The 9257-nt window shown below is 39.8% G+C and overlaps 1 long non-coding RNA gene across 1 annotated transcript in view; it reads left to right on the forward strand.

Annotated features, from left to right (window-relative positions):
* The window catches only part of LOC138843963 (uncharacterized), a 159488-nt gene extending 155273 nt beyond the window's left edge, over positions 1–4215 (forward strand). The window contains exon 3 of the long non-coding RNA XR_011379214.1: positions 4039–4215. This is a non-coding gene — a long non-coding RNA (uncharacterized lncRNA). The remainder of the gene's footprint in view (positions 1–4038) is intronic.
* The last annotated feature ends 5042 nt before the right edge of the window (positions 4216–9257 follow it).

Here is a 9257-nt window from a genome sequence, read left to right on the forward strand (position 1 = left end):
TCAAACATTTATCATACCTTTGTGGTGAGAAATTCAAAATCCTCTCATCTAGGTATTTTGAAATATGTAATGCTTAATTATTAATATAGGCATCATGCTGTGCAATAAATCTCTCCTCCTGTCTAACTGATTTGATAAATGTCCCCTATTCCCCATTCACTTCTACCCAGAGCGTCTGATAGGAGTCCACATGCAAGTGAGATCGTTTGGGGTCTGTATCACTTTATCTTGCTTATTTCTGCTTCATGCAGGGTCCGCTGCATTCACCCATGTTGTCACAATCAAAGGATTTCCTTGAGTTTCCCCAATTCCATTTAGTGAAGAGGTTATACTGTTCCCATTATGTGTTCATAGAAACTTTGTGGAAAACCAGTTGGTTGTAAATGCGTGGATTCATTTCTGGACTCTGCTCCATTTGTCTGCGTCTCTTTTTGTGCCAGGACTATGTTACTTTGGTTACTATAATTTTGCAGCCTATTTGAATTCAGTCAGGACATACAGTGCTGTTTTGTTCCTCTTGTTCTAGATCACTCTGGTCATCCAGAATCTTCAGTAGTTCCACAAAATTTTTGGATTATTTGTTCTAGTTCTGTGGAAAATGTCCTAGGCATTTTGACATGAGACAGCATTGAGTAGTGACTGTTTTGGAGGGAATGGACATTTTAATGATGGTGATGCTTGTAATCCATGGACATGAGATTCCTACCTGGTCATGTCATCCTCAGTCAGTCTCTGTCATCAGCAATTCATAGTTTTCAATGTAGAGATTTTTCACCTCTTTGATTAAATTAATTCCTATTTTTTTCTCACTTTTAAGTATAGTAAACGGGATTATTTTCTTGATTGTTTTTTTCATATAGTTTGATATTGGTGATTTTTGTATGTTGATGCGATATCCTGCAGCTTTCCTGAGTTCATTTATTAGTTCTAATAGGATTTTTTTTTCTTCTGATTGAGTCTTTAGGTTTTTTCACATGAGCACCCTAGATCATGCATCTTGTAAACAGGGACAATTCAACTTCTTCCTTTCCAATCATGGTCACAACAACAACAGTGAAACTATAGGCTAATATCCCCGATGAACATAGATGAAAAATCCTTGAGGAAATACTAGCAAACCGAATTCAATAGCATCTTAAAAATATCATTCACCATGATCAAGTGAGATTTATCATCCTAGGGATACAAGAATAGTTTAATGTATGCAAAACAGTTAAACATAATATATTACCTCAGAATGAAAGGCAAAATTCATATGAAGATTTTAATAGACACACAAAAAAGCATTCAACAAAATTCATCATCCTTTTCATTATCTAAACTTTCAACAAATTATGTCTAGAAGGATTGTACCTCAACAAAATAAAGGTTAATATCATGTGGAATGGAAAAATGTTGAAATTCTTTGTTCTAAGATCTAGAACAAGACAGGGTTGCCCTCTTCTGTTGCTGCCCTTCTATTCAACAGCATAGTAGTATTCCTAGAAATAGGAAAAAGTAAAAAAAAAAAAAAGAGAGAGAGAGAGGTTGATTTCTTGATTGTATAGAGTTGTGTCACTCGAAGTGTCATCCTCAGACTGACGGTTTGAGCTTCAGAGCAGAACTTGTGAGAAATGCAAATTCTCAAGCCCCATCCCTGGACCTATTGAATCAGGATTTGTGGGTATTAGGCCCAGTCCTCTGGATTTTTAATGGTCCTGCCAAATAATTCTGATGCTGACTGAAATTTGAGAATCCATGTTTTAGGGTAGGTCAGGGTAGTGTTAAAAAAATGTGTTTTTTTTTTTTTTAATTCACAGGCTTTTATTGGGGTTCCGCTCCTGGGCGAGGTTCCCCGGTCCCAACAGAGCAACAGAGCGGGGGCCGGGGAAGTCATGCGTCAGAGATTGGGAGGGCTCCTTTTATAGATTCAGGGCATGGGGGTTAAAGGTTGAGGCGGGTCTGATCCTCATTGGTTGACCTTTAGGCACCCGCAGGGACCTTGACAAGGATTTTTCTTCCCTGGAAGTACAGGTAGGAACTTTGCATTCCCGGAAGTGTAGGCCTTCCTTCCATGCAGATCCCAAGGCTACCATGCCGACCTTTTGATGATAGGAAAGGGGGCAATGACGAGTCTCTCTGGCTACTTCCTGCTGACTGGGGATGTCATCTACAGGGGCCCACTGGGGGCAAAAGTTGAGTGGCCTTTCTCCCGGTCTTGGCTGGGATCAGATTTAAACCACGTCCATCAAACAATCCTCACAAGGGTCCAGAGAGCACCCCCTCATTTCCTCTCCTCTATGAAATCCTTTCATTACCTGGTTAGTGCCACTCTTAGGATCACTGGTTGCTATTCTCATCCTGACTTGTATACTACAGTGTCTGTTTAAGTGTTCACAGCAGGTAATAATGGAATGAAACAAGGCCTTCAGCAACCAGGCAGTCAACCAGATGCTTCTCCATCCATGCATGCCTGTCCCTGCGGAGCCCCCCAAAAATGGTTTTGAAGGTGAGCAAGAAATGGGCCCAAATGCCATTTCTGACATTTACATGTGTATAATCCTAGGCAAATTACTTAATGACTTTGAGACTCTGCTTCATTAAGTTGAAAATGAGATCCTAATACTAACCTTACAGGGTTCCTGAGTATTTAGACAAAGATAATGGTCATGAAGGGCTCACTGCAATGCAGGGTAGAAGATTGCTTTTTTTGGAGTCCTTATTTGGAGTTTACATGACATTCCTCATTGAACCATAGGTGGATAAAATAGGCCAACAGGGCCTCTCAGTGACTTAGAAGCAAAGATATGAGAGTTTCAGTCTTTACTTGCTACTTGACATGTTAATGTCAAGGGCATGTGAGTGAGGAAGCCTAGGGCAGCTGTCTTCTGCCATATGTGCAGAGACGGAGATTTAGCAGAAGTGTCAAAAAGAGAAGAATGAAACTGAGTGCAGAAATGAAGGAAAATGAGAGACCAGATGGCCTCACAGAGAAAGAGAAAGACAAACATAGGGGATATATAATCAGTTTTTCAACCCAGTCACTTCAGAGGTCAGACTATAATTAACAATCCTGAGGGCCATAAAATGCTCCAATATCCTCCGACTGTAGTTCCTGTCATATTTCAGCACATCTGAGGGAGCATGGCAATTGATGCGAAAAGCAAACCTTCAATAAGGTAAAGGGTAAGTTCAACATGGTACCAATAATAGATTCACTACCACTACTATCTGAACCACAATCCTGGCCGACTTCCTAAGATTCTTATTTTCTTGCATCAGCATCTTCAAAATAGAACAGCTTTGGCCAGCTGCACTAACAGTAACAGCAGGGGAATATATACATATTCAACATACATACTTGAAAGAGTGAAGATGGCGATAAGACTGGCTATCAATCAGAGAAAGAACACATAACTTCCTCTTTAGAATTATAATACACATTTGCTACCTGGAGTGTCATTGTATCAAAGTGGGAAAGATATCTGGCCATTAGACAGATTTTTGATGAATTTATTTTGCTAGTTCTGGGGCAAGGTAGAGGGGACTTCCCTTAAAATTGCAGATTAATTGGAGAAATAACAAGTGCTCATCATGAATCTCTCTCCTATGTGTGTTCACCCACTCCTTACTCTAGTTGATAACTAACCAAGTTGTGGGCTTGGGCTCCTAACTAGGCATGCTTGTTCAGAAATTGGTTGTTAGATTTGATCACACGTATATCTCAAGGCCTGAAAATATAGCAGAGAACAAACTTTCTCCATATTCTACCATCTCTGGGCTACTTAAGAACAAAGATTAAGGCTCTGTCTATAGAATTTAGAAGAGTTCCTGGATTATCCAAGGTGACTCTCCATAGACTTGCTAACATTCAAGGTAATTTTCTTTTTCCTTTGAAGGAGTGGAAATAGAATATGACTATTACATTCTATAGACACCATCAAAGAAATCAAAGTACATAAAAAAGAAAAGAATATATGTAATTTAATAAAATACTTCAAAAGTGTTCTCTTTGTTCAGATTTTATATTTACTTGCTATTTAATATTTTCATTTATAGGAGAAATTACCCAAGGGCCTCAAATGAAATCCAAGAATGGTGATTAAGTTACAACATTGGCCCTAATTTCAGCTCTAGAGAAAGTAGCAAAATGGAGGCCAGAGGTGAGCCGCCTATTAACTTTTTATGCCCACCAGTTTGTTCAAATAATTTATTGTTTGAGGAAATAGCAGTATGTTGGGGTTGTGTGTTGGGGTGCTTGTAAGGGTGCTCAGGCATTCAAACCAATCACACTTTCATCACAGGGCAGAAGCTAGATATAGTAATATCTCAGTAATAATTTGGATTGTCTTAGAGATAGAACAAAATGCAATTTAAAAATATTTTTCAAGTGTTTATTTTCTATTGTGTCTATTTCTGTATGTCTTGATATTATGTTTAAAGGAACTGAACTAAAACTTTTGCATGGAGTATAGTTTTTATTACATTTCAAAACATTCATTTTCATATTAATTTGTTCTGCTATTTCAATAGAAAGTACGTAGTTCATCATCTTCATTTCATGTATTTAAAAGCTGAAGTCCAAGAAGATAAGGGGGCCTTGTCCAAGTTAGCAAATGGCAGAATAATGACATAACCGCAGTTGTTCTTATCCTCAGGATATTGTGCTTTTTGGGGGGTGGTGGGTTGTCATAGTTTTACTTCAGCGTAGCACTTGATTTGCCCAAGAAATACAAAATAGTGTTTTTAAAAATCATGAAAATAGGATTTCCCAAGTGGCTTAAATATTCATTGAGGAAACTGGGCATCTTCAGTATCGTGTCTGAGTCATACCCTGGATATAGGTTAAGGCCCATTACAGCAAGTTTGCCAACTTCCAGTATTTCCAAAGCCATGTTTTAGGAGGAAAAAATTGGCCCCAAGGGCTTTGATCAACATCCATCAATCAGAAGCTGTACTGAAGAAACTATTTTACATCAAGAAAGTGCTTGTTTCTAAAATTACCAAAAAGTTAAGAATCACATATTTAAAAATTATGTCTTGCCCTTGGAAGAGGTTTTGTCTTGTTTTAAACAGGCAGTTCATACTTGCTTTATACCTATTTTGTTTTGTCTCTCTTTTTTCTTGGCTTATTCTAGGAATTTGACCCTAACTCTGACTCCATGTAATTTTATGGCGATGTGCACCTGATCCCTGATCACATCTTAGGCCGGGCATCCTTTGATTTGATGACAGTCAGATTCTTCCTCTAGGAGCCTGAGTTTTGGGCAGTCGTATATGAAGTAGCTGAGGCTGAAAGATCTGGTGAAAGAATCCTGGAAAGATTACTCAAGATTGTCTGCCCCCGAGACCACTGTGAATACTTACTCCTGTCTTTCCCAGCACCTACGTCTTCACTCCTCCTTCAAATCCATGGGTGCTTAGAATTCTTCTCATCATGTGTCTACTTATCTGTCTATTGCTCAAGGTACTACAATGAATAACTGTTACTAGCAATCAACGAATTCTGGTTTTGCTCAACTACTGAGTAGGAATGTGATCCTGAGAAAGTTTCTTCCCACTCTCCCGGCTTCAATATTTTTATCAATATGATGAGCATGATGAATTGGATTGGATAATCTCTATATATGAACAAATAAAGAAGTCTGAATGAGATGCTGAACAGGTTTTCAAACAGAATCAAATAAGCTCTCAAATAAGCTTAAGCTTTCTTTTCTGATTTAATAGGTAGAGTGAAGATTTATTGAACAACCATCTTACATATATGTTTTAACTCATAAGAAACCAGTAAGTGAAACATTGTTACTCCAGGGTTTTAGCTGGGGAAGCTGAAGCTTAGCATCTTAGGAAGAGGCATAGTAAATGTTTGAAGCCTTGGTCTCCAACCTCTTGGGTTTTCTTATCTGCTGTACTTTTCTGACTCTTGCTTCTTTCTCTGGTAATGGTAAGTGGGTAAGGAAACAGATAATAACTAGGATACGATTAATAAGTGAATATCTGTGATGTATTTCATATTTAGATAGAATCCATCACTAACTCATTATTATCTGAGTATAGGCAAGTATTGGACTTGGTAGCTAGCTCTGGGTGTAGGTAGACAGAAATGAAACATATGTACCTTAGTTTTCCATTTCCTGTACTTTTCAGACATTCAGTTCTCAGTTACCCAGAAGACTGTATTGAATTCCAAATGCTCTCACTCCAACTCCAAGGGAAATTTAGAGTTGAATTTTCCTCTTCCTCTCTTCACATTATCAAACAATTTCATATTGAGTTGTGCAAAAACTGAAACAAGATACTCTTGCTAATTGCTATCATGCATTACCAGGCCAAACAAACAGAATCTGAACCTTGATTCTGTGCTTGTTGCTGGTATCTGCAGAAATACCCAATCAGATCCCTAGGATAAAATAAAATGAGTATTCAAGTGCAGTGCAAAATATTCCATGAGAGTCATTGCCGTACTCCTATCAGTTTATATTGAGGTCTTTTAGTTTTCATCTGTAATAATTACAAGTATACTTCAAAACCTTCATGAGAAATGCAATGAAAATACAGGTTTAGGCTCAATAGGCTAATCCTCCGCCTTGTGGCACCGGCACACTGGGTTCTAGTCCCCGTCGGGGCTCCGGATTCTGTCCCGGTTGCCCCTCTTCCAGGCCAGCTCTCTGTTGTGGCCAGGGAGTGCAGTGGAGGATGGCCCAAGTGCTTGGGCCCTGTACCCCATGGGAGACCAGGAGAAGCACCTGGCTCCTGCCTTCGGATCAGCGCAGTGCGCCGGCCTCAGCGCGCCAGCCGCAGCAGCCATTGGAGGGTGAACCAAATATAGGTTTATTTTGGTACATTGTTTTTGAAATCTATGTGCAGTTTTTTCATGATATACATTTTCATGAACTTTTTCAGGTCTTCCTTGTGTTACCAATTAGTAAAAACCAATTGTGTGCCAGGCTCTGTGCAAAACTCTATGTAAATGCCATTGTGTTTAATCAAAGGAATAATAAGAGGTGTCTAATAGATGCCTCTGTTACCCTGAAGAATTTGGGTCACTAACATTTGCCCGAGTAAACGGTACAATCACATGTCAAACCTGGTGAGTGTGAAGGCCAACCCTAAATACTGAACAGGATGACTTCTCCTCTCCCAGGAAAGAAAGCATTGCCATTTTCATCAATCATTCCACCTTTGAGTTCAATGTCAGGCACTTTACAAATATTCAGATAAATTCCGCCTCCCTCACTCCTACTTACCAGGCAGTAGAGGAAACATATAAAAATATCCAGCCCCATTTGTCAAACATGATCTGTTTTTCGTGAATGAGGTAGAGACTCAGTAGGTTTCCACTGATACCAGCTGAGAAGAATAATTCTGCTGCAAACTCACCTTGCACTTAATATTATTCATTTGCCCTTGGAGATGATTTAATAGACTTTCAGGGACTAGAGTATTCATAATATAAAAGGCCAACATGGAGAGAAGTGGAAAGAGTGCTAAGAAGCCTAGACTTTCCGAAAATAAGTAGATCTCTTTCTGCCTGTGTGAACAAGGTGACTTTGTTAGTAGAGCCTGAGTGTGGGAGACTTACACTGAACCTGTGATACTGGGGTCATGAGCTCTTAATTCAGCAAGTAGCAGTTGGTGCCTCACTTAAAGGATGAGATCTTAGTTAAGGCTCTTTTCTCTACTTCTCTGGGATGCAAAGTGTTTTTCCTCTCTTTCCTATGCATAAGCTGAAGCAGCTGATCCAATCTAACTACACTTCCAGTGCAGAAACCCAGCAGGGACAGTGTCTTATTTATATCCTAATTCCTTGATACTTGGTCAAAAGGACCTCCTTTCCACAGTATGTAGCTGAAAGCAGAAGTAACCACCTTAACACTTGTCATATATTGAAGACATTTTTATCATGCAAAATAATATTTATTATAGAAAACAGCAATCACAATAAAAATAAAAGAGAAAATATAAATAATGCATGATCTGCAATGTGAGGTCCCAACAGAAGTCTTTAGGCAGCTATTGATATCCTAGCTAACATCATTCTTTTATTTTTTCATTTTTGTTGTGTTTTAAATTGTCTATTATTCAACTATTCTTAGAGAATATAATGAACAAGTGTTAGTGGTCAAGACCCAACTTAGGATACCCATATCCTATATGGGAACGCCTGGGTTGGAGTCCCAGTTCCATTCTGAATTGCAGCTTCCTGCCATTTCACACCCTGGGATGCAGTAGCAGTGGCTCAAGTGGTTGGGTTCCTGTCACCCATGTGGAAGACCTGGATTGAGTTTCCAGATCCCAGCTTCAGCCTTGCCCAGCCCTGACCATTACAGCCATTTGGGAAGTGAACCAGAAATTAGGAGATATTCCACTCTCACCCCCTGATGCCCAGTGCACCCCCACCACCACCTCTTTCAAACAAATAAAATTCTTTTTCTTTGAAAAAGGAGCCAAAAGAAGAGTTAGGAGACAGGTCTTGATTAAACAGATTTGTTATGTACACCTTGTTTCTAACAGTTGATTTAGATCGCCAGTGTCTTAACAATTAAAAATACCCTTCAAAGTGGAGGGAATTCGGGGCCAGCATCATGGCTAACTTGGCTGATCCTCCACCTGTGGTGCCAGCATCCCATATGAGTGCCGGATTCTGTCCCGGTTGCTCCTCTTCCAGTCCAGCTCTCTACTGTGGCCCAGGAAGGCAGTGGAGGATGGCCCAAGTGCTTAGGCCCCTGCACCCACGTGGGAGACCAGGAAGAAGCACCTGGCTCCTGGCTTCAGATCTGTGCAGCGCCAGCCATAGCGGCCATTTAGAGAGTGAACCAACGGAAGGAAGACCTTTCTGTCTCTCTCTCACTGTCTATCTCTATCTGTCAAAAAAATAAATAAAATAAAACATTAGTCAAAGTGAAAAGATTTCTACTACTTGGGTTCTAGAATACCGTCATTCCCACTCTAAAGATGAACACATTGGATAAGCAGCAAACTGCTGAGGATATGATGAAATCTAATGAACTAAATTCTGGAAAATGATAATACCTCCCTAAGAGAGGAAAACAGTTTTTCCAACCCTGGTGGAACTGTGGGAAAGAGACTATGTCACAATGTGGATGAGGATAAGCTAACTGCTATCGTTTAGACATTAGTTTGCATGTTGAATGTCCTGCAGAGATTAACGTGTTGCAGGATTGGTTCCCAGGATAGTGTGATTCAGAAGTGTGGAAACGTTAGGAGATGAGGCCTCGCGAGAAGTCCTTAGGGGATGGGCCCTTGGAAGACCGTTA

The sequence above is a fragment of the Oryctolagus cuniculus genome, chromosome 10 (assembly GCF_964237555.1).
Source record: "Oryctolagus cuniculus chromosome 10, mOryCun1.1, whole genome shotgun sequence".
In the NCBI taxonomy this organism is placed as follows: domain Eukaryota; kingdom Metazoa; phylum Chordata; class Mammalia; order Lagomorpha; family Leporidae; genus Oryctolagus; species Oryctolagus cuniculus.